The sequence below is a fragment of the Pithys albifrons genome, chromosome 5 (genome assembly GCF_047495875.1).
Source record: "Pithys albifrons albifrons isolate INPA30051 chromosome 5, PitAlb_v1, whole genome shotgun sequence".
Taxonomy (NCBI): domain Eukaryota; kingdom Metazoa; phylum Chordata; class Aves; order Passeriformes; family Thamnophilidae; genus Pithys; species Pithys albifrons.
Genome location: NC_092462.1, coordinates 49,620,706 through 49,647,315, shown reverse-complemented (window position 1 = coordinate 49,647,315; position 26,610 = coordinate 49,620,706). Strand labels below are relative to the sequence as shown.

Here is a 26,610-nt window from a genome sequence, read left to right as displayed (position 1 = left end):
GTTAATGGAAGACCATAATAAGGAAAGTAAATTATCTTACAAATTCAATTAGGAACTTTGATATCTAAGGCTAAAAGTAGAAACCAGAGGTTCAGAGATACCTGGACATAGAATTGTATGTCATTGGAATAAGAAAATGCAGAAAAAAATGCTTTTTAGTAGAGAGAAGTGAGTTTTACAAAGGTAGAAGAGGGACAGAAGTATTTACTCCATCGAAAAAGCTTCTTTACTGGCTGGATTGGATACTGTTGTTTTGTTATATGCAAGCTGAATTGAATATTTGGAGATTTCCTACAATATGATCATCTGTCCAGCAAAGTCTACTGCCTTGTTTTTAAATTTGATTAATTAAAGACGATGAATAGGTAAGACAAAATACAAAGAACAAAGTTTCCAATTACATTGGGGTGCTATTAATATGGGATACAGTTACAGAGTAGCTTATAACCACTATCATCTCACTTCCATGTCTTTATCCAGAATTAAGTACCAGAAATACAGAAAAGCTTCGGCAAAATATTATTTTCTGATTTTATAGAAGAAAATAGGGGGAGAAATGTAGTACGACATTCACAAAACTTCAAGTTAGAAGCGTAACTTGAAGTTATGCCTTTCTGCAGCAAAAAAGCAATTAAATAGCCGGTAAAAATAAAGTAAATGTCTCCGGCAGCTAAAGGAATTGCTGTTCACACACTTGGCCAGAAGAGGGACTGCTGAAGCCTGAGTCACGCTCTGCCTTCGTTACACAGGAAAAGCATTTTCAGGGCCGTGCGGCTGCCAGTCAGAGTTTTGCTTTTGTTACTAAACTGGAGCACGAAGGGCTGTACATCTGGTGATTCGGTTAAGTGCCCAAGCGCTCAAAAAATGACCCCAAACCTCAAAATGCTGCATCTTCCCCTAAGGGATGAAGGTGTTTATTTAGATTTAAAATGACAAAAGTAATTCTCCAGGCTTAAATTAATTAATTATACAGCTACTACAATACAACTAAATCTCAGCAATATCTAGGCTGTTTGTAGATAGGCTGACACGGGTAGTCAGCCAGTAGCCAGCATTCCTCTCCCTTCATCTAGCTCCCTTATCTGCCAGGCAAGCCTTTGGCCCTCTGGACATTTTTCATTTAACAAGTGCAGGCTGAACTACTAGTTCTCCTGATACTATGACAACACAGTGATCATTGGTCTAACTTGTACACTTTTATGTTTCCAATAAAGGGCCCAGATTTCCAGGTAATCCTCTGAAATACAAATTGCTGTCATCCTTCTGTCCCTCCTCTTATAATATGACTTCATGCAGTTTGGTTTCAAACATTTTCAATTTGCAGACCTCTAAAAACTTCCCAGTGGAGATACACAGTCAATTTAAGCCCACTAACATAGTATTTTTCAAGGTTCCATTTCTCAGACCTTTAGGGAAGGAATCCATATGCTTTACAAATTAAAACTCATCACAGTGTCCACACCATATCTTGATAACAACCAACCAGTGAATGTGTCCTGTAGCTCTAATTGTGCCTTTTGATTTCACAGGTGTGTCTGAAGGCACAAGATTATAATTCCCATTTAAACAGTATTGGTGAGAATTGGCTTACATATATTGAACAGAATTGTGTGTTTCATCATCAGAGCTTTGCCAATGGTGATACATTTTAAAGGGATATAACTATTAGAAATTCTTCCTTTAGTCAGCTAGAGTTTCTTTGTTTCTATCAGAAAAGTGCAAACATATCAACAAACTTGAAAAATCAATATAACTCTATGCATGTACTTTACAGCCATAGGAGTAGTATTCCGGAGAGCAGATTTTCTCTCCACATATGCAATTGACACCTCAGACAGGGCACTCACCTGTCATGGTCTGACCTATCCCTCATCATTCCAGTGTGAGTGCACAGTTCACCAGGACTCAGGCATATTGTGCCAAGACAAGAAGTTGAGGCTGTATCTAAACTACGACTTAAGCAGAATCTAGACCTCATGTTAGATACCTCAATACATAGGGCATGCAGAAAGAGAAAGAGCTCAAACAAGGTCCAAAACAGCTGCCTGGTAGTTACACACATCTTCTCCTGAGCTAACAAGCACTTTAACAATCAAGCTGATATCTAGTTTTAGAAAATACCAAGGCACTTGGTTCTTCCACTTTAGGCATATATTTATCTGCCAAATACATTCTGACCCACCTTTTCCATAATGGCGCTTCAGTCACTGTCCTATTTCTGTGTGATACTATGGAAACTTGTCTATCAACATACAACAGAACAAAGAGAGAGAAAAGTTAAGTTACGCTTTCTTTTCCCCATATGTTTCAGAATTGTCTAATTTGGATGAAGAGTGATGGGTGGGTCTTTTGGGTTTTCAAGGGCAGATGCTCCAATTGTGCAGAAAAGCTCACCATCCCTTCTATTTTTGGCAGAGCAGAAAGCATGTAAATAGCTAACAAAGTAGAAACAGCAAAATCTGAAAATGTTTACTTGAATTTAGCCTCCAAGCTTCTGCCTTTAGGAGACAGACTCCATTTCCCATTGTTACAAATTCTTTTAATCCATGAATTACTTCAAATTATATACAGTATAAAATAAAGGCATTTATGTGTGAGTTTCTTGTACTGCAGAGAAATACTATTCTCTTCCTATTGTTATTGTCTGATAACACAAGTCTCACAACACATTTTCTGGAGAAAAAGTTTAAAATCCAGAGGCTTATGCAACATGACACAGGAAACATAAGCTGTGCTATGTAGAGGTGGTTGCAGAGCAAGCAGAAGCTTTATAGCTATTTCACTAGAGTACTTAAAAGAGCTGTTAACCCACCTTCTCATTCTCATGTAGGAGTTTCATAAAAACTCATTTTAGAAATAAAGCAAATGTCTCCCCAGCCATTTCAAAGAGATTTTATCCCTTGTTATTTCAACATATTAAGATGCAGAGCATATGATTTTCTGTAAAGTTTTAATACGCCCAATAAGGCTGAATTAGGGCATTAAATGATCAGTCTTTAACATCAGTGTGGGAAGAGAAAAACTAAGCAATAACTGTGTTTCTCTTGTTCTGAATTTATAAGTATTATTCTGCTATTAACCTCTAAGTTTTTATGGTGCATTTGCATCTTTAATAAGTATTTCAGTCAAAATACAAGTTTAAACAGACAGCTAGAGTTAAAGAACTCTTACATTTCATCAAGCCGGGGACACAAATATGTCAGATTTATTTGAAACCAGCTACATAAGTAAATTGTGTTAATTTAAGATCTTTCTTAATAAAGTTCTCCTTAATAGTAATTTATTGAAGCAGACTGAAAAGCCATTTAATAAATTCAATCATAATGGTCAACAGGCATTTTTTCTCATTTTAATTTCAAGAAACATGAGTGCTATTCCATCTCATGAGCATCTTTGCCAGTGAACTCTTGTGATACATATTGCATATTTGAGCCCTGGTATGCAATATTTGCTTCCATTCCAGAGGAACTACTGAACAAATAAATCCCTGTTTTTTATGCAGACATCACACTACTTATATAGGTTAAAGAAATCTGATTTATAAGTAATCAAAATTTAACACTGTGCTATAAAACTATAGTCTGGATTACTTTTGCCCACTGTTATTCAAGAGATTTAAAAGAACATTTCCAATAATCTCATTTTAATATTTTAGATTGACACTTCACAATAGCTACAGCAGAGTCAAATGTTTGAGTATGAAGAGGAGGGAGGAAAGGGAATTCATTTGAATTGATTGCCTTTTCCAGCAATATCAGCTGCTCTATGAAATACATCAATAGCTTGCTCATTGTCTTTGTCCTACACAAGAGGCACTACCTTTACAGTAAAATATGGTTTCAGCTTCAACATCAGAAAATAAGTGAAAATAAGAATATTGAATTATTGACATAAACTATATTTTTCCCTTGAAACTGCTTTATCTCAAAAAGTAAGAAAGAAAATTCTGACAAAACAATTCATTTTTGTGAATCCCAGTGCTTAGAATCCTACTAGACACTGTAGTTGATTAAAAAAAAAAAAAAACAAAAAAAAAACAAAGAAGGAAAAATAAGAGTAAAAAGGCTTTTTAACTGGTAACACTGTTTCTTCAAATATATTTGAGGCAGCTCTGACACAGGGATTGCTATGCAGAAGTGTACGTATATGGGTGAAGTAGTTTCCACTCTATATGTTTTGCAAGGATACTTTTAAAGGTAGCAAAGCTTTTACTTTCTTTATGTAAGAATCTATCTTTTTTTAGAGCTTGAAAAAGAAAATCACTTCATTTCTTTGAAATTTCAGCTCTTAAAAGAATCCGAAGAGACACTTAAAATATTTTGAGCCTTTGTGCTGAGTTGCTATTAAAATATGTACCAAACTGGAACAAGCCCTCATAGCTTAATGTTCAGCCCTGGTGACCAGACTGAGCTCCTTCTTGTCAGGGGTAAGTGCTTGGACATCTTAAAAACAATGGATTAACAAATTACTTTTTAAGAAATCCTGTCCTATCATATGTCTATCATTCAGCTGAAATTACTATGCATTCCAAATGGGTATAACTAAAGTGTGCAATTAATGAACATTTCTGGTCTCTAGCTTCATCTCGAGTTTCTTGTTTGCCATTCACTATTGCACAGGAATCATTATGATTAGCATTACAGTATTCATGGTGACTTGTATTGGTGGAAATTGCTGCACTGTGTATGTCCGGGAGATACTCCTCCCCAGAAATAATGTGTCTATGGTGGCAACAGGAGGACGTAGGAAGTTAATTTCATATATTATCCACTGGAAAAAGCCATTTTAAATGAACAGATTTTAAAATGAACAGATAGAGACTACATCAGAAAATTGCTCATCTCTCCAATTCGTGCTATTGGAAATAGCACTTAGGGACTGATTTGTGATAATCTGGTGATTCACTGGAAAGGGCTGAAGGAACAATGTCCCCCCTGTTGACAATGATAAGCAAGAATGAGATTTCTTATTATTGCTGATGTACCTGCTGAAATTGCTACTCAAGTACTTTCTGCTATTGCTATTGCTATTTTTCCTTCTGTTGTAATTAAAGTAATGTCAGAGGAACACTGCCTTCTGCTGTGTCTCAATTAAACCAGTCAGTTTCTTCACACAAACCTATCAAAGAGGGCTACAAAAGGAACAAGAGACAATATCTAACTTTATAATGTTTCAAAGTTTTAGCACATTTACTATTTAGTGGTGACTTTATATCAGAGAACTGCACTTGCAAATGCTCCTGAGAGTCTATATGTTTTTGGTTTTGTCTGAGGTCACATCCTCATTATTAATTTAACTGCAGTAGGATTGCTGGATGATCCTACATATTAGACATACCTAGAATGCAAGGGTGCCAACATGTGACCTGAGGGTATTTTCTTCCATTACTAGGATGAAATTCCCTTGTCTTTCAGCAGCTGATTTGACTGAAGAAAAATAAGCACGGAAGCACACTCCATGATCTGATCCCAAACTTCAGTTAGATTCACAGGTATGATAGTAAATGTAATTTGAATGTCAAGATCAGGAGTATTAACTAGTTACTGAGCCATATTCCCTGAAAAAAATAAATAGAGCTTGGCTGTGACTTGGGTCCTCAGCCAAGAACACAGCCTCTTCATAGATAGACAACTGAGAGCTCGTGTCTGTAGAGGCAGGACCTATTCACATCAGCCACGAGACATGGGGAAAGGAGCCTGCATCCTAGTTCTGCATACTGAACTAAGTAATTGACTCATCAGAAGGAGTATGAAAGGTGATTATTACTTAGAAGGACTGGGATTAAACTACTGCTATGGGATATGTGGAGCATTTTCCCTCAGAGATTTTTTTCTTAATCACAGAGGTTATGTCTATATTGCTAAATAAAAGCCAGGCAGGCATGTGTTCACATGATTAAGCGTACTGATATAGCCTTAGCAAGTGAGATGGAATGCTTCAAAACAGGCCCAGGTAGTGTTATGGGTTTAGCCAAGTAGGCCAAAAATTTAGGCTTTAAAGTTCAGACTAGGCCTGGAATTGTCAGCTGACTTGAGCTGGGCTGAGATAGCTAAGAGCTGATTTCTTCTAACCAGTAATGTTGTATTCCATACCATATTATGACATCATCTCAGAAGGGGTAAGAGCCAGTGTGTGGGTGTGGCTTAGGCAGTTTCATCATGGCTGAACTAGGAGGAGAACATCTTGCAGCTCTTCTACTGTTCTAGGCCCTGCTCTGGCTGCTGTTACTTGCATTTTGTTTGAGTTTCAGGGAAGTGGAATTTTCCCTTTTCACTCTGCCTTGGACAGTTGGCATTTTATCAGCTCAACCCAAGACAGATAAGGTAGAAGAGGATAGTTAGAGACATATTTGGTACCACATGCCATGGCCCAGAATACTATCCTGGGCCTTGAGAAACAGGTACTGTGGAGGCACGGTACTACAGATTGCATTGAGTCAGACAATGGGGCTCATTTCAAGAACAATCTATTGGCCACCTGGGCACGGGAGCATGGTGTTGAATGGGTATACCACATTCCATATCATGCACCTGCTGCTGGAAATGTTGAAAGGTGCAGTGGACTGTTGAAAACAACTCTGAAAGCATTAAGTGAAGGAACTTTCAAGAACTGGGATAAGCATTTAGCCAAGGCCACCTGGTTGGTTAACACTAGAGGCTCTGTCAATCGAGCTGGTCCTGCCCAAGCAGAATCCCTCCACACGGTAGATGGAGACAAAGTTCCAGTGATTCATTTGAGAGGCATGCTAGGGAAATCTGTTTGGATTACTTCTCCCTCAGGCCAAGACAAACCCATTTGTGGGATTGTTTTTGCTCAAGGGTCCAGAAACACCTGGTGGCTAATGAGAAAAGATGGGAAGATTCAGTGTGTGCCCCAAGGCAATCTAGCCTTGGGGAAGAACTAATTATGTGCTTTGAGTTGTGTTTTGCAGGAAACCAGACAGCGGATGAGAAAGACCCAAACAAAGCTAATACTGGTGTCCCATGATGTCCAACAATAAGACAGCCCTAACCCATGAACCAGTCCTGAACTTGGAACTGTGACTTTAACCAAAAGGCAAAGGATCCAAGCTGAATTGATGCTGGTGTTGATCCTTGATGACAAGACATTTGTCTCGAAGGACTACATATGGACTATATTGTCCTGGGTTGAGCTGGCAAAACGCCAGCTGTCCAGGACAGAGTGAAAAGGGTTCCTCCTCCCCCCAACCAGCTAAGGGAAAGAGAAGAGAGAGAGAGAGGAAAAAAAAACCTCTAAACCAGGTTTATGCTGAAACTAACTACATGTATTTATACAAAAAAGAGAAAATTAAAAGGAAACTACAATATAACACACACTTACACAAGTTACATATATATATAAAACAAGGAATAATTTCCCACTCCCCAATTAATACAAAGCAAAGTCTATTACACTAGATCTGCAAGTACTCTAAGAGACACATAGCAAGAAACAGAGTAACAACAAAAATGTTTCTACTTCCCTGAATGCAAACAAAATGCAAGCAGAGGCAGCAGGGGCAGGAGCAAGGCCTGCTCCAAGACAGAAGCTGGATCACGTCCGGCTTGTACCTCGGCCATAGCAGAACTGACTAAGCCACCCCCACACACTGGATTTTACACCCTTTGAGATGATGTAATATGGTATGGAATACAATATTATTGGCTGGAAGAAGTCAGCTGTTAGCTAGCTCAGCCCAGCTTAAATCAGCTGACAATCTCAGGCCTAGCTGAACTTTAAAACCTAAATTTAGGCCCACCTGGCCAAACCCATAACATATATATATATATATATATATATATGCATATATGCATGGGATATAAGCAAATGCGAGAATACAAGAATTGCGTGGAAAGACTAGTGTGGAATAAGGGGTGGAGAATGTGATGGGTTTGATCCATGGCTTCCTCAGTAACTAGGTGTAACTAAGGAAGTGGACATTGCATGAGTATTCCACACACGTTTTCCACATAGAAGAGGAGGAGGGGAGATAGGAAGGAGTTTAATCTTCCTTCTTCCAGCAAGGCTTGGGGGAGCAGGAGAAGCCTGGATGGTCCCTTGTTTCCGTTGGTTTTCCTAGCTTGGGACGTGGTGGGAGTGTATCATTGCCTGTTCTCCTCCTTTCTTGAAGTTTTTAATGTATTTTCCTGTTTCTTTTGGTTTGGTTTGGTTTTGTTCCTCCTCATTCCTTGTTACCTCTTCCCTCTTCCCTTTCTTTTCCCTGGGGTGGGGCCCCACACAGTGTGTGAAATTGCATATGTAGTTGCAAATGTTAGAAAATATAATTTCTGTTTTAATTCAGTTCAGTTTCTTTTGAGTTCTTTTCAGGTCTTTTTTTCCCTTTGCTGGGAAGACTCTGGGAGGAGGGAGGAGGCAGTCCAGGGTTGGTAAAAAAAACTAGACCAACCCGAGACAGGTAGCAAACTAGCTGTTGAGCAGTGCAGACAGTCAGGAGACCAATTTTTATCTCAGTTTCTGGGCCTCTTGTTTAGCAAAATAGAGGCTTGATAGGATTACTGTGGTATATCCACTGCACAAGACATTGGCTAAGGTCGCAATCTTCAGACATCTGCCTTTCTGCAGCAGCTCCCTCTTCTGTCAATGACACAGGGCTCCCTCTTTCCCCATACTGTTCAGAGGATTGGCTTAGAACATTGATCTAAAGTTTGGGCCATACCACTTGGAAATGTGCCAGTCCTACAGAGAAGAGGAAGAAAATAACAAAAGGGAGGTGACAACAGATGTCAGTAATATAAAGGCAGAGAAGCTATGTCCATTTCATGTTCGGTTCTACTGATACAGCTGTTTCTTTATTTTGTCTTTATTGTCTAGTGTATTCGTATCTATGTACATGCATATATTTTATATGCAAGTGAGAGGCAGTTTCATACTGCAGCTAAAGAAAACTAACCCCTAGCTGCAGTCAAGTGCTGCCACCACTTTCCTTATACTCTTTCCTTAGGATTTGTCTCACTTGCAGTGAACCAGTTCCAAACACCAAACTAGCACAACTGTACCCTAACTTCTGTCAACTCAGCTCCCTAAATAAATTCACCATTGAATAGGACCCCATCATGGTGAGCATGTGCTGGAACTCAGACGGGGAGGTGCCTAACTGAGAGGCAGAAGGAGAAGCAGGACTGAGCTTTGTGTCAGCCAGCAGCTGTTGGGCAGGCTCAGCTGTGCTTCCAAACATACTCCGAGCCAAGATTTTTATTCAACAAAGATTTGTTGGACCTAACAATATCTAATATGTACATCATGACACAAGTAGAAACAGGTAACTTTTTATGGTTTTGTTTTGTTGTTTGGTTCTGTTTGGGTTTTTTTCCTGTAGGGTGGATAACAATTTATTCCTTAAGACCTGAAAACATGATTAATAAACAGACTGAGATACATGAGTCAATTTGAAACTGGAGCACTTTCTCCTTTTCAGTATCTTCTGTCTATCCAGTCTTACCTTGAATCTCCCATCAAAGTAACATCCCAGCAAATACCTGCTGCTTCCTGTCCAGTGAAGGAGCCATAAGGAGCAAAAAACCTCTGTGGTCTGAAATTTTTGCTTATTCTTTTACAATGTTGCTTTCCGAGCACATTGAGAGTAAATCACCTCTATGGGCTAGATCTCTCAGAAGGTCACTACATTATTAATAGATGATTCAATTTAGCTAGTTAGAGGAAGAACAGTTTCTGAAGTTAGATTGGATTTCAACCACCCTTCTTTGATTTATGTCATTTTTATCCTTTAGCACTAATGGCTCCCAGTGCATGGTTTGCCACACAGTTATAATTCCTGTGTCTCTATAATACCAAAATGAATAGCTGCCAGGCAGTGCTAATCCTTGCTACCATCTTGTTGGATATTTTATTGCCCCCGGTCTTGTTTGGATCTTTCCCTGAAAAGGATTTTAACTTGATCTTGAAATTGCATTATTGCATTTCCTAGTCATGCCTTCCTGCTTCTACAATCTCTCACCATAAATGTTGCTGCTGATAATTTTACGTTGAGCACTAGCATATCACAGAATCATAGAACCCAAAAATGTCTTGAGTTAGAAGGGACCTTAAAGATCACCTGGTTCCAACCCTTTCTGCATGGCCAAGAACACCTTCCACTATAACAGGTTGCACTCAGTCCTATCCAACTTGGCCTTGAACACTTCCAGGCATGAGGCATCTACAACATCTCTGCTTGGTATTGCAATGTATCCTCACTGCCCCGACATATGAGGCACACTCAGCCATTCTGATTTAGGAGAGCTGCCAGCATGAGAGCTGTCCTCTACCAACATGGCTTTTTAATAATGAAATTTGTTCTAAGAAGGAAGTTTTCAAAGTAAAAATAGTACCTAAGCACCAAGTCCCTTTCAAAAGGTAAAAACAGTGGCAAACATATTTCCCTGTACCTTTTTCTAAGATAAAGAATAAATAGAGTATGTCCTTCAGGTACTTCTCTCTAGATGCCACAATTATATTTCTTCTCCATAACTGAACAATATACAGAAACAATTTGCAATAAAGCCATAATGATACTGTGGAGTTTTCACTTATAAAGCACAGTAAGTTTTGTGTCACCAGAGGATATATGGTTTCTGCTCTGAGGCTTCTTTTGACTGAACAATTTCTTCATTAATCGTAGCCTTACATCATATGTAATAAGTTCCTTGCACAAAGGATTTAACATTTACAAATATCTTAAGAAATCAAGAGTACTAATGATTTTTCTCCTTGCTACTTACTGCATTCAAGAATTACTCTGGATGTTGATGTAGAGAGCAGGGGATATGGGGATTCCAAGAAAGAGTAGTAGTATTAGATTCACAGACACAAAGCAGAGAGATAACATTAGGCACCTTTTTTTCCCCAGGGAAAGGGAGAAAATGATGGGAACATATGGGGAAAAATCCAGTAAATCACTTTGAGTGCTCAGAGTGTATAAGACTTAAGACCTGAAAGTGTTAAGGCCCTGTTGAAAATGAAAGACAAGTCTCTTAGATTTACTGTGAGGGAAAAAAAGAAGCCATGCATAAAAGGCAGCTTGGATCTTTGGATTCGGCAAGTACTGAATCCAAAGATTCATCTTGCATATTTTATGATCAATATCCCAAGACAAATAACAACACTTTAAAAAACATTTGTTCCTTTCAGTTTTATTAAATTATGGCAAGTTACTTTCCCATTGATCAATTAAATAAGCAAGACTGGAACTTGACTATATATCCCTGTGTTGGTGTACCATAAATCAAGCCCACAGTCGAATAAGTGTTTAACTATGTATTCACAAACTGTTGTCTATAAAGGAACTTACCTATCAAGTCATATTTTTCTTTCTTATATGGAGAAATTTTTCTCATTGGCTGATGACTAACCACAGTGAACTTTATTTTCAGCCCAGTATCAGGATCAATTCTCACCCAGCAAGATCCCAAGGGGAAGCCATATGAGGAGTGGCTGAGGTCACTCGTTCTGTTCAGCCTGGAGAAGAGGAGACTGAGGGGAGACCTCATTGCAGTTACAACTTCTTAAGGGGAATAGAAGGGGTAAGTACTGATCTCTTCACTCTTGTGACCAGTGAAAGAACTTGAGGAAATGGCCTGAAGCTGTGTTGGAGAGGTTTAGGTTCGAGATTACAAACATGTTCTTCACCCAGAGGGTGGTTGGGCACTGGAACAGGCTTCTCAGGGAAGTTAGCACAGCACTAAGCCTAGCAGAGTTCAAGAGGCATTTGGATGATGCTCTCAAGCACATGGGGTGAGCTCTTAGGGTGTCCTGTGTAGAGCCAGGAGTTGGACTTGAAGATTCCAATGGGTTTCTTCCAACTTGACATGTTCTATGATTCTATGACACTATAATTCTATGTTTCCATTAACTCAATTAATTCTGGCAGCTTGAGGAAAGGACTCCATACCTTGCAGAAACAGGATTCATTCTTAATGTGAATATATGCATTTCTGGCTTTGTTTATCCTATGTTTGCTTTATTTGGCCCACATTTGTGAATAGAGTCCGAGGCTGAAGAAAACTGTATATCAAGATACAAGCAGCAAACCTATTTTTGCATGATAGATAGGAAAAAACTCCATGAATAGTAAGAACTTATCTCATCTATTATGACAAGAAAAGCCACAGGATAGGATGCCTGCCTTCCAGTGCACCCACAAGAAAAATGATCAATTTTCCAGAATGGATTTTGTGCCCAAAATGTGCCATGATATTTTCTGCAGACTTAGTAAATAGTTGGACCATAGCCTGTCCACAGTGGTTCACAATCTCTCTATATTATTTATTCAAAAGCATCAGCCACCTGCAGTTTTTTGCTTGCTGGTAGGAATTTTTAACCTAATGGGCAATCATATGTAATCTGTGTGCACTTCCTTGTAAATGTAAACCATTGAGTTCACTGGGCTTGTTAAGGCTATCAGGCTACTGGTGGAAGTATCTAAGACCCCCAGTGTAAGTTATTACTGCCCTAGAGGGAGATGTTCAGAGGCTGAGTTAATAATTTGTAAGGACAAAGCTATTTGGGATGCCAACCCTAATTTCACAATCATATTTCTCTTCTACTGATATCCTAAGAACTATTTCCCCGGTCTTTTCTAATTGGCCTTTTCAACATATTTTTCTCTTGAGAAGAAGATGGAAATCCACATTTCCAGAGTGGCTCAGTGCCTGAAGGGTGACATACGATCATTGCCATCAATTAGTGAACCACTGTGATGAGTAAGTCATGAGAGGAAAAGGAGTTTCTAATACCAAACTTAATAATGCTTAAACAAAAAGTTACATTTGATAAAATCCAGACAATTCATCATCAATGACCTGAGCTTATGTATAAAGTATTTTAAAGGGAAAGTCACCAGTTTTCTCCTGATCTTAAAATGCCTTCTGTTGTAAAAACATGCCTTTTAATGGGCAGATGATACAACATTAAGAAACCTGTATTCTCTTTCTCCCTTCATCCCAGCCAAGTCTGGTGCTGGTGATGCTTCCCAGAATTTAATTTCTTAGAAATGGCAGGACTTGAACAGGTTTGGCTGGTCCCAGATGCCATTATATGTACAGAGAACCAGTCACCCTATTACAGTGCCCTTTAAAAACAATGGAATATTCTTTACTAAGTTTGCATAAGGTCACAAGCTTAAACTCTAAAGTCAAAAATAATGTATCAATTCTAATTCATGATGCTAAAATCTTTATTGTACATCTTTCACCTCTGCTAACATATATTAACATATTAGGAATCCATAGAGGTTGTCTTGGGTTGAGCTGGCAAAATGCCAACTGCCCTATACGGAGTTACTCCACCCTGCCCCCGCTTCCTGCTGAGAAAAGGGAGAAAGAAAAAAACCTCCAAGATTGAACCTTAAACTAGTTATATATGTTCATAGATAAAAGAGAAAATTAAAAGAAGACTACAATATAACATGCACCTACACAAGTTAGAAATAACAAAAAATAACTCCCCATCAAAATCAAATCCCACTATTCTAGCTACAAATCACTCAGGAGAACTCAATCACCCAAGGGACAGACCCCAGCAGGAAGACCAAGAACAAACATTTTACTCTCCCAAGATAACATAGCGGTGAGGTGGTAGGGCCTGGTCCAGGAAAACAGCACGATTCATCTTTCCCAGACAAGCAGCCATCAGGAACTGAACCTAGCCCCTCCTATACCTGCTTTTATATCCAAGATGATGTCAGAACATGGTACGGAATACCATTGGCCAGTAGAAGTCAGCTGTCAGCTAGCTCAGCCCAGCTCAAGTCAGCTGATTATCTCAGGCCTACTCTGAAAACTAAAGCCTAAATTTAGGCCTAGCTTAAACCATAACAGGTTCCTACTAGGAAGTCTAATTTAGACAGACATCCCAGAGTTGCCACTAAGCCTGTAGCCTAACATTTTGTTGAACTGTGAATTGCATGCTCTTTTGATCAAACTCTGTCTTGCCAGAGAAGAACCACATCCACACTCAAGGTGATCTGAGAGTAGTAAAACTGTACCTACAGTGCACTTTTAAAACTGCCAAGAAAGAATTACAGATTAATTTTAAAGATTAATTTCAGGGTCTTGTCTGAGTCATTGAGGGTCTTGGTCTGGGAGGAGAATGTTCAGACCCATGCAAAGCATGAGATTTCCGATAGACATGAAGGACATATATCTTTCCACCTTGCTTGTCTGTAATTAGTACCTTCTTGGTGCAGCCATCTTAGCTTATAGCAAAGGAGACACTGGCTATTTTCATCCAGGCCAGTTCTTGCCAGCCTCAGTAACCTGCTGGTTTACATCTGCTTTGCAGTTTTTGCTTCTGGGACCCAGATGATGCCTGCTCTTTTTACAATGCAATATATTCTTCAATGGAAAAAAGGGAAGGGAATGCATGAGAAAAACCAGTGTCATGCAGCAGATGGACTGTGGGGAAAACTGTTTAAGTCATCTGATTATTTTGTATGATTTTTTTGGAGGTGTGGATGTTCTCCTTCTGCTTTACAGTACTGAACTTTGTGCATTGGCCACATAGTAATATAGCACTGCTTGTACAGAAAAATGGGGGTCATGATCCCTGGTGTACCAAACCCCTGTAATTTCAGTTTCTGGGCAGCTTCATATGCCCAACATGTTGTCAGATTCTAGCATATGAACAGGTTAATACATGAGTATAGGCTAGTTTAAATTTCTAAAGATATTTATTTGCAGAATCCCAGGATAAGAGTTCTCCTACAAAAAGTCCAAGATTTTAATTTGCCTGTTATTGCTGTCATTTCCAAGGATGTATCAGAAGCCAGATAAGATCATTCAACAATTTATTACAGCTCCAAGGCTTTGAACTAAGATAAATCAAAGGTAGATTTTAAATTTGAAAATAACGAGTCCTTAATATCTCCTTGGTACTTGGCAAGAGTAATATGTTGGGGTTTTTACAGTGGAGTGGGAAAGGACTGCGTACTTTTCCTGAAATCAAAATGTATCTTGTATATTCTTTCTGTTAGAGCAAATGAAATTTTTTCCTTTTGGCATCTTCAACATCTGTTCTGATTCAGCAAGGTACTAAAATTTAAGGCTACAAATACCCTGAGATTAGCTCAGTTGGTTAGTGCCTGGTGCTAATAATGACAAAGTTGTGGATATGATCCCTGTACGGGACATGCACTTTAAAAGTTGGGTTTGATGATCCTTGTGGGTCCCTTCCAACTCAAAATATTCTGTGATTCTGAATAAGAATGTAGTGTTAGTAGAACTGCTTGTGTCTCCCAGCTAAGGAACTTGCTTAGACATAATGATGAATTCAGCCTTAATTAGTATCTAATCTGGTGAGTCCTTCTGAAGACAAGGAAGATATCAAGTGCATCTTGGCTGGAATGTTTCAAACGCAGAAGGAATCAGGGTTCTCTTGGTTTAGCCATGAAACGTCCTAAGTAACTAACCAGCTTCATGATGACACTTATCCATGTATTTATTCATTTTAGATAAGGAGAGAGACAAGACTCCTAAATTTGGAATTACCCCGACATTGCTAGTCCTACAAAATAAATTGCTAAGGAAAAAGAGACAAAGAAAACCCCTAAGACAGGAATGCAACCACATCAGCACAAAAAATGAAGTACCTTTCTTGTCAGTGAGGAATTAATTTAGATCATCACATCAGGTCTCTCTACCTATCTGTTCTTGCAGATTAAATCAAAAGAGTAGTTTAAATTCTGTTTACCTAATGGAGGGAGTCAATGCACTTTTTTAGTGAAAAGATAGTGGGGGCAAGAGGAGGGGTTGACTTGTTTTTGTAAGATGAATTAATTATATTTAGATACCTTTGTATATATACTAGGAATGCAAATAGGAAATCAGAAAGATGCTGGAAATTGAACCATCTCCCTACAGAGAATTTCTACATCTGCATATGTAAGACTACTCATGGAAAGAGAAGGTAGCTCCATGGAATACAAAGAGTAGAAAAAGGGTAGATAAGGAATGTGAGTTTTGAGAACAGCCTTCTAAACAGTTTTTTAACTGGATGCTAAACTATTTAGAAGTTAATAGAATTGGTTTTAAAAACATACCTATTTGTTGCATGCCAGCTTAAGTCGTAGCCTCCTGAAATCCTCATTGCCACATCCTCCTTTCTCATTCCTTAAACTGGTACAGAAATTGTGTGACCTCTGGAAGTTGCATGATGTATGATGCTTTTTGATTCTCTTCTACATCATTTCTCTGCCGCTGGTTTATGTGGGTTTTTTACTTCCAATATTTTTAAGTACTTCCCCTGATCTGGAAAATAAGAGTCAGAAAATCACTGGAATAAAAAATTGTTGGCAAAGATAAATGTAAGTAAATAAAGTAATGGAAAAAGACAGTGCTGTGTATACTTTAAATACAGAAGAAAGCAGCTGTCTGGTGAATTTGCCTTCCTGCAGCCAAAGCCATTTAGCTTCTGTTTAAGAATAGTGGCAAATAGTGAAATACTTAATGGAAACAGATATCACTGGGGCTACTTAAGTAAGAAAAACTAAAGTGGTTAAGTACTTGAGGGGATATAACATTTAATGATGGATACTTATAGGGAGTTTTATGTGTTCCAGGAACCACACTTACTGCAATTAATCCTTAGGATACCCCAGGGAGATGACTTTGTAATAAATAGTTTCCTGCTCAGTTTGCAGAAGGGGTTATAAGCAGGGAAACAAGATGTTATTGTAATATGCACAAGACTAGATGACACTTTGGCAGGAACAGCAGGGCAAGAACTCCTGAGGTTCTGGGTTTCTGTCCTTCATGCATGTCCTCAAAAGTGGCAGAACCAAAGTGGTGTGGGAGATAAACACACACACTTATTTTGTGTGTGTGTCTGGGTACTCTATTCCTAAGAGTGGATCTCATACACTGAAGTCCCATAAAAAGATATCTCAAAAAAACTATTGGTGTAATTTTCAGGCTGGAAATCCATAGCTTTCCTTCATGACTTTCAATGCTATGACTAGTGGAAATTTAAGTCAATGTCACAAAATAAAAACATAAACAACAGAGAGGTGGGGTTTGTTGTTTGGGGTTTTTTTTTATTTCAGAAGCAGTATGGAGAGAAAAGTATTTCTTTGCTTGTATTTTGAGGATGAAACAAGAGTTGGCATAATTTGAAAATGTCTCATATTTTCCCTTGGGCTTTTAAATATCAGTGGCTCATTTGAACAGCAGAGGTTGTAAAAATAAAACAAAATAGAGAGAATGTGAAAAAAGCCAAAGGAAAATATAATCAGAATGGAAAGGAAAGAAATTTAGCTTATAATTTAAAATTTCTCTATTATATTCGAAACACTCTCATTTTTTTCCCCAACAGACTCATAAAGCAAGTCTTCATCTACCTGACTGAGGTTATTACCTTCACACAATAATTTTATGTTCTTCCATTTAAAAGCATTTTATTGGACATCCCAATTATAGAATATTATCTTTATTACTAGCATTGAGTAGGAGTAATAGGCCAACATGCTATTATAAGGACAAAAACAAAGTCATTACTCCTTCAAACAACTTGCATATTCTTTTTAATGTGATGTGTAAAATGGTATAATGAGAACCGTCCTGAATTGTAGTCATTTTCTTGATTAAATGGTGGCATGTACAGAAGGTTCAAAGATATTTTTTCTTGTAACTCTTACATCTAAAATAACTTGAGTTTTAAAGCAAGATTAATAGAGAATTAATATGGACATGAATAATTTTATTCAGTGACAGTAACAGTTTTTAAACATCAGAGTTCTAGGACAAGTAAAAAGGAAGAATCTGATTTTGATACAGCTGAGTGTTCTGAATAATAAAAAATGAATTAACCTGCCATGACTGTCAGTGGCATAAGTCTATGGACTTCAGATTGTTTGTTCAGAATGTTTGCAGTGATGTTGTCACAGTTTCTGCACAGGAAGGATGGATAGCAGCTGTTCTTAGGTAATATCAGATATGCTCAGATACTGCTTTTTGCATTCAGCTATTCCAGCTGATAATCTATTCCTGCAAGAAGAATAGCACAAAGACCAACCATACTGTGAAGACAAAAAAGTAACTCTAGAAATTCTATTATGATTTGAATTACTCAATTACAATACTTTTCTCCTAAAAAAAAAAAAAAAAGAAAAAGAGGAAAAAGTATTATTTTTGTCCTTGTAGGACAATGGCCAATATGCAATTTGAGTCTATTCTGTAGTTTTATAGGTAGCAGCTCTGCTTTTTTGCACTTCTATTATTTTATTGTATATCACTTTTTTATCAAGAAAACAGTCACGATTTGGCCATATTGCCTCACAATTTACAATGATACATATTGCAATGACAAGGACCTGTCTCATACAAATAGAAAGCAGGAGATTTTTTTATGTCAAATTTTTTATTCCTAATATTTTTTCATATATGGTCTCTGACAAAGAAGCTAATGGTAAGTAGGAAGTTATAAACCCTCTGTTTACATGAACAATGAATCCTCATCCTAATCTAAGAAGATGAAGTTCTCTTACAGCATTAAAATAATTTGCAGAAAGATCCTGAATCCAGGAACAGAGTGGAAATATCTGTGTGAGGTTGCTACAAGTCTAATTAACTAGAGGCAGATTTGGAGGGAAGGAAAAGATATACCTAATCCTTGGTAGCAAGGGATGAGAAACCATCCTGCTTACTACTAATGCCCAAGCAGCCTCAGAAGAAAGGATGTGACTTCACAGCCATATTTAAGAAAACCAAGAACAAAAAACCAATGAGAGCAATGAGAGAAACTCTCTCTAGGGCCAATATGGTTTTAAAAAAAGACCAAGAGAAGGCCTTACAGAAAGAACTGCAAATTAAGAAACAGCAACAAACAATAAAAAGAAGAATAGGGTAATTCACCAAAACCTGTCCTAGAAGAGATGCTGAGGCAGTGAAAGAAGGAGCATTAGCAGAATCCATCCTTAACAAAGGAACAAAGAGTACACAAAAGAGACAAAAGCTTCTGAGCAAGTGGTATACAGGACGTCTGAGCTAATTCCTGTGTCTCCACAACAGATTTGGAGCAACTAGTGCTAAGACTCCTGCAAAGAGGTATTCCCAGGAACCACTGGGATTTGTATTTCACATCAACAATATCCTGAAGAAATATTCAAGATGTAAGCATTGCCTTCATGCTTAGGGGTGGTGTTAGCTGTACTTCTGAGCCTCCACTCATGGAGCATAAGAAAAGCATAAGGAAGTATAAGCTCAGCAGGAGGAGGCTTGGGAGAGGGCTCATAGTCCTCCTATATATCAGCTGGGCCCAGCACTTCACACTCACTGCCATTTGTCTTCTGCAGCACTTTGGAGGTATGTAATTCCTTATCCTGCAGGTGACAGATATCTTTGGTATTATTGCTGCTCTGTGGGCAATAAATCTCCACTCAAATATAAGCCTAGGTCATACCATATGACAACTTCTTTACTTATTTGCATCCCTGTAAGGCAGGCTGGCAATTATACAGAAAGTATGTTACCATGGCAACACAGGGAAACTGCAGAATTACTTAACATTTTGTTCTCCAAAGTCTTCAGTATTCTGAGCTTAAATTTTGAACAAAAAATCATAACAAATGGTGCCTATTTCATAAATAGTGCTTCCTACGTCTTTTAGAAGTAATTGTTTCTTTTCATCAAAGCATTTTATATTTTCATCTTTGTTGAATTATCGAGTTTAATAAGTAAAATATTCCTCTATCCCCTGTTTAGAATTTTTTTTTTTGCAAAAAATACCACTTGATTATTAGTCAAGTCAAATACAGTAATTATTTCAGCACAGTTAATACGTAAGTCCTCTCACACACCTCCCACTCAAACGATTGTAGACAGCTCTGACAGCTCCTGAGTCCTGGTAAGCTCTGGAACAGCACAAAAGAATAGCTGACATTTTATTCTGCATAGGAAGGGAAGAGTCAAGCAGTCAGAAGCATGAGAAGGGGCTCAAAGAGGTGAGAGGAATACAACCATCCAATGCCCAGGTCATGGCCTGATACCCACCAATTCAAGATGTAAAACACCCTGACTTCTGGCATAAATCACAAGGCTCCTTCTGGCTTAGTTCCTAATTCAAAACCAAGGCTCAGATAATCAAATATGGCCTTTGTCACCCAGGTCCCACAAGCTGTCCTGGTTTCGAATGTCTCTCTATTCTATTACTTCACCTCACAAACATAGACAATGCATGTAAAGGCAAAAGCTGTTAAGTGGCCTAAGGATATTCATTGTGTGCCTCTTTGAGCAGAAATAACTATAAGCAAACATGAAGCAGTTATGGTTTTATGACTCCTTTCTTCAAACAGAAGGCAGACAGAGTGCTCACTCCGAGCCTTTTCAACAAAATGGAACCATGCGATACAGATAGAAAAATTTAAAGCCCATTAATGCATAACTAATGCTCTATACTGAGGTAAATGCTCTGGCTTCAATTTTTTTTCTAAAAGATTCAACACTGCTAGCAGGCTACTTTAAAGTCTGATTTTGAAAAACATACCATCCATCCATTCACTGTCACATTCAATAGAAAAACACACATTGAGTTCTGAAGATGAGAGTTTGAAAAAGTCTTGCTGTGCAGTGTCTTTGATCTACATTCCGTGCTAATTAACCTATATCTTGCAGTTGAAAACAGACCTTAGTTCCTTATCAAGAAGCTTAATTATGTTACCTATATTGCATTTATGAAATAGATGATAAAGTCCAGTCTCAAGTCTGTGTTAACACCATTAGCCAATAAGACTGAGAGAGAGCTGGTCAGGAACAGAAACTATGAAAATGTCCAAAGCATTTGCAAAAATAAAACATACAAAATTCAACCACTATGGCCTACCCAGAATTATCCATTGCCTTACTACATACAATAAATATGCAACCAAAAATTCAAAATAGCCCAACTGTTTATATAAAATTCTAGAGTTTGAGGCCAACAATACAACAGGACATAAAGTAGTAGATCAGCAAAAACTCCCAAATAAAAGCAGCAAAGATATGCAGATTTTTATTTGAAACAATAATGTTGATGCAAAAGAACCAGAATGCCAGACACAGTAAAAAGCAGAAGCAGCAAGAGGGAGAAAGGTAACACAAGTTGATACTTAATATTGTCACCAAGTCTACTGACGTGTCAACTGGAGCAACAAGATCAGAGCTGTGAAAAGAAAATGGTAAATATGAAGCAGCAACTCAATCATTAAGAAGCAACAACCAACTAATGGTAAAAGACATCTAGCTACCAGGAAGCCAACTACTTGAATAAAAATACAACAAATGAAAGATGACCACCTGGTACCACTAAAAGGAAAAAACCAGCCAGCTTCACACACAACAAAATTACATGAATTGAATAGAAAAAGTAGGAAAAAGAGAAGCCTGAAGATAAAGCTGCAGGAAGGTCTTGGTCACACTGCATACATTATTTGAAACTAATTAATTTTTTCTGTAGTTTCATGTAGTTGTAACACAGCATTCACAATGAAATGAACTGATTTCCAAGTGCTAAAAAGTCTGTATTTCTTCTGGAGAAAATGAGGTATCATCATAGGGACAGGATTACTTATCACCTCTGACTGCTTGCCCATTTCTGTTTGTAAAAGTGTTGATTTCTATTCATGGGATAGGATTCCTTTCATATCACAGCAGTACTTCCCATCATGCCAAGCCCCAAATACAACCACGTGTCAGAATAAAGAGAGAAAGTATGACACAGTACCATCATCAGGGGTCTTTGAGAAGTCAAGCTGGTTCAATTCCCTGCCCTGTCACACACTTCTGAAGTAAACTTTGATAAGCCACATCAGGCAAGTCAGTATATCATAGTTCATAGAGCCCTGGCATGGCTTTCCACAGGTCTCTGCAGGTGATCCACAAACTTGCATGGGGACACCTATCTGCTCCTGTGGTCACACTTAGGAAACCTTCCTATTTGTTGAATGAAGATAACAAACTTCCACATGCTATAAAGATGTGCATATAAGATATAAGTGGCAAAGAGGTAGTGAAATATTAGATCTGCATCCCCTCTTTATTCACAGAGCACAAACTTGTGAAAAATCTAGTGGGTATAGGCTGAAAGAAATCTACAGCCACCTCTGTAGAAAACATATGGCTGAATTCAATCTTGGTGTAAACAAAAATATTCTAAGTTTCACACAATTTCATTTCCTTCTTTTTATTTCACGCTTTTCCCAATAGCTGCAAACTATCGTCAAAGCCCATCACAAACTAAGTCATTTCTGAAGCCAAGCTATGCATTTTTTAACACCATTTTATCTTTTTCCATATGTCACCTCATCTATTTCTGTTGCTCTTCTTCACCTGTAAGCCAGTTATGTATCTGGTAATTCATTCTCCAGTAAAGCCTGATTCATCTGTAACCACATAAGGACAGATTTCATGATGAAATCCCTATGCAAGATGGTTTGGAAGACTGAAATTTCAGTTTCCCCTAAACACATTTTTCCAAGGCATTCCTTTACTAGGAAAAAACCTTCTTAAATCCTGTGAAATTAACATATTCAATAATACAATGTGTAAGGCCAAAATTGCAAAATAGAGAAGTTGTTTCTAGACTGGTTTTGTTTCATTCCATATTTCCCTGTGCAGTTTACTCCTTTTTAAGGACACTCTTGAGAGGCGTAAGCTATATTTTGCCATGTCTACAGTAATTACAACATTATTTCACCCATTTTAACAGACATCTTTCCACATTGCCACTCTCATAATTTTTTGCCTGCATATCCAGTCTTTCAACTCTCAATCAGTGTTTTCTCTACCATTTACTTTAAATGTTTGGAACTTGTGGAGACACTTTACCATTTCCCTAGGCCACTAAACTATTAGTGTCTAAAACAGGTCATTAAATATCTACATTGTTTGACATATTGTTATTTTTAATACATGTGGTAGTGTTTCAGCCCTTTTTTGGAACATGCAGTACTACTTTTTTCAAATAAATGTGAATAAATTTTTGTCAGCTGATTTCATAGGATGTTATAAAACTGAAATCAAATCCAATGCTGCAGTCTGTACAACCACTGATTTTCTACTGTGCTTTCAATAAAAAGAACAATTCAAAAAATGCCTGATAAAAAAACCCCCCAACTTTTGTAAGAATTGTAATACTTCTTGCTCAAAATGGTCTTCTACGTTTAGAGATACATTTTTCCGTACAATTCTACTATGCTTCTTGAATCAGAATTTAAATGTATGGAAGCCCTGTAACTATCTCATCTCCTCTACCCCTTTCCTCCCTGCTGCCAGCTCAATAATCAGTATGATAAGGTGTGTTTTCTCCCATTTTTCTGCAAGTGGCAGGTTAAGTGTCATACCAAAACTAAATGCCATAAATTCTGCAGAGCAGCAACTCCCCTAGGCTCTGCTACTTGAAGCGTTTCCTCGCTTGCTTCCCTGTCCTCCTCTGAAGTAATTTCTTTATGATCTGATCTTTTTTCTAGTTTGTGTGTGCACATATGACAAAAAAATTTTACGGAGAATCTCAATCTTTGCCATTTCAATTCATAATTAATTCATTCCTCTTCATTTATTAATGAACTAATTTCTTCCTAAGGTTAAAGTTACTCAAAAAGGAATAAGGCAGAACTTTTACAGTGTATTAAGGTCTCTCATACATCACTGAAGAGATCTGTCTCGATGGCCTGCTTCCCAGAAGAGTCCACACATCACAGCAAAGAATAACAGAAACTGAATGTTTAGGAAAGCTGGGACCTGAAATCTGTTTTCGATTTGTTTGCACTTCTTATTTCTAAGCCACGTAAATCTGATTAGACTCTTTGGAGAGGAAAATGAAAGCAAACACCTTACCCATTACTCTATAATCATCCTCAGATAAAATCTTTTTCACAGCTTTTGAAAACATGCCTCCCCACCTTCACATCTGTGGCTAGTATTTATTTTCTGAGGACCATGAAAGTAATCATTTGCATTTGTATACAAAATACTTTTTATGATCATTATCTTCCTGGAATGGGAAGCTCAGGATTTCAGAGGTCCCAGTCAGGATTTATAAAGGCAAAACAGACTGTGTGTCCCAGTGCAACTTTTCCATGTTGGAGCAGCAGAGTTGTGCAGGTTTGGCTCACAATTTACACACATAAATTTACCCCTATGTCTAGTCTCATCGTTGCACTGAGCTATATGCCGCTTCCTATAGGCAGTATATTCAAGGTGAAGGGAAGTGTGGGTAAGTGAAGATAATCTGTCCATACTACTTGCAGAGTTTTTGAATATTGAATGGCACTAGCCACACCTGCTGTATCATGCATGCCTCCTGTTCTCCCTACCCACTTGTGACTGCATGTTACACGCTGGTTTCAGATTAGGCTCACTCTCCTTTCTCCTCATCTCTCTGTTCTTTTAGAAAATAGGTCTTTAGCTCATTCAAGTATGTGATATGCATATTTCTAAAACAAAAAATAAGGTCAACCAAGGTCACCAATTACTGATGGAGCCTATTCTAAAATTATATAGCCCAGATGTGATTTTTTTTTCTTTTTTAATCAAATGTAGGACAAGAGTAAAGAGTACTTGAATTGACACATTAATATAGGAGACAGACTATGTGAAGAAGGATTTAGAGCTATAATCAAAGCCTGCTACATAAGAGCAGACTGTTGAAGCTGTAGTCAGTGGAGTATGATTCAAGTCACCATCCGTATTTTGATTTTTTTCATTACTTTGTTACTGAAGGCCTATATTGTATTTCTATACACAGATATACTCAAGCTGTAAGAGAGATCACAGTCACTGCTGGCAAGGAAACAAATTACTGAGTGCTGAAAACTCACATTTTAAATTAAATTATATTAGGGTTTGAGGAAATTCATACTTATAATTGTTAATGAGTTCTTATTTGTATATACTTAGAGAGGAAATCATTAATTGTGTGTGGTAGTCTGTATTAAGAGGCTTTAACTGCTGGCAAAGTAACAACTTTATTAACAACTGAACTACAAGTAGCAAGTAAGCAAGCCCAGAGGCCCAAAAGCCCAAAGAGCTCTCTTTAACAGAAGCTTTAACTCCTTTTAATCTCTGTCTACTGTTCATGTGCACATAAATCATTTTTAATTGGCTAAAAGTCTTTGCTCACAAGCTTAAGTCCTGATAGGTGGCTGATATCTCTCTCCGTGTTAGTAGTTCTCAAAGCACACCTTGTTATTTTTCAGGTTTTTTCCTCTTCTCTGCTTTCTCACGCCAGACCTAAATCCACTCAAGGCGGAGGCCAAGGCCTCCAGCAGCCCAGACTTCATCCACAATTGTGCTAATATGTTTGAGGGAAACACTTATTCGACTAGTGTTGAAATCAAGGAAGTTATAAGAAATAAATTGCTGAAGAATATGTGGCTATTCCTGTATAAAAATCAAATGCATAAAATTTCAGTAACTTGCTTCCCACAACTTTCAGTAGTTTTTGAGGAACCAAGAGACCAAAGCCTAGCATATTTTGTTAGTTTCCATGAAATTACTTCTAAAAACTGCACTTGAATTGTCTGCCTTCCCACAGTTGCTGTCCAGAAAGAAAATAACCATAATTCCCTTTCCTCCTATTGTTCATGTCATACTCAAATGCAGCCATCTTGTACTCCTCTATTGAAGTCCCTCAAATTTTGTGCCATTGTTGCAACTAATTCAGAGCCACTATTTTAGCTTATATTTTAGGACAAGCCAAGATAAGGGCCTGGAAATATCCACCGGACCGAGGTTGTTTAGGCCTAGCAGCAAAACTGAAAGAAAAAGTTAACTCCTTATGGCTCTTCTGAGGGCTTCAGAAAGCAGCCAAGGGACAGCCTTTGTGTACCACACATCACTAGGGTGGTGGCACCATTTTCCTGCCATGTACTGTTTGTTACCAGAACAAAGTCCAATTACACGGTCATTAATCAAATTCCATTTTTCCTAGATAGAAAGATCTGCACCTGAATCTAAGTGTAGTGCCTTATCAGTTCTTTCTGAAGTAACGTGTCTGTTTTTCTTCCATATATCAATTAAAGAGATTCAGTAGAGATTACTGAAAATGTTACCAGTTTATGTGAAAACATTAAATGTGAAAATAAGAGGTGTTGTCAGTTCAAGTGATAAGTGGAACAAGTCAGTATTCCAAGTTTTCCACATATAAATCATTCATCACGTGTATCTCATTAAGGCATTATAGCTGAAGAAATTATGATTTATTTCCTATTCTGTTCTCATAGTAAGGCTAGTATAGTCTGGGAATGCATCATCTCTGCTTGAACCATTTCTGGAATTAAATGCTTGCTGTATAATGAGGATAAAACGTCATGTCATATTTTGACAATGGCATTTAAAATGGTCTATTTATGGCTTCACAGTTCAAGGGCATTTACAGGGATCATTACCTTTACTTATTCTGCCAATTCTTTCAATAGTTTGACATAGTCAACTCGTAAGGTTTTAGAAAGTATTAAAGCACAATTTGCCTTAGTTTAAAAGAGGTGCCCACTTCGATACATTGTTGAATTTCAAACTAGAAAAAGACCTACATGTTATATGATTTATAGAATCATAGAATATGCTGAGTTGGAAGTGACTGATTAGGATCATGGAGTCCAACCCTTAGCCCTGCACAGGACCATCC

The 26,610-nt window shown here is 37.9% G+C and overlaps 1 long non-coding RNA gene across 2 annotated transcripts in view; it reads left to right on the top strand.

Moving 5' to 3' along the window:
* LOC139672455 (uncharacterized) overlaps positions 1–26,610 on the top strand; it is a 58,403-nt gene that overhangs the window by 20,060 nt on the left and 11,733 nt on the right. The window contains exon 1 of one of the 2 annotated variants that reach the window (XR_011697927.1): positions 5,409–5,491. The exons of the other annotated variant lie outside the window; for it this stretch is intronic. This is a non-coding gene — a long non-coding RNA (uncharacterized lncRNA). Of the gene's footprint in view, positions 1–5,408; positions 5,492–26,610 lie in introns of those variants that run through there. 2 annotated transcript variants of the gene reach the window in all.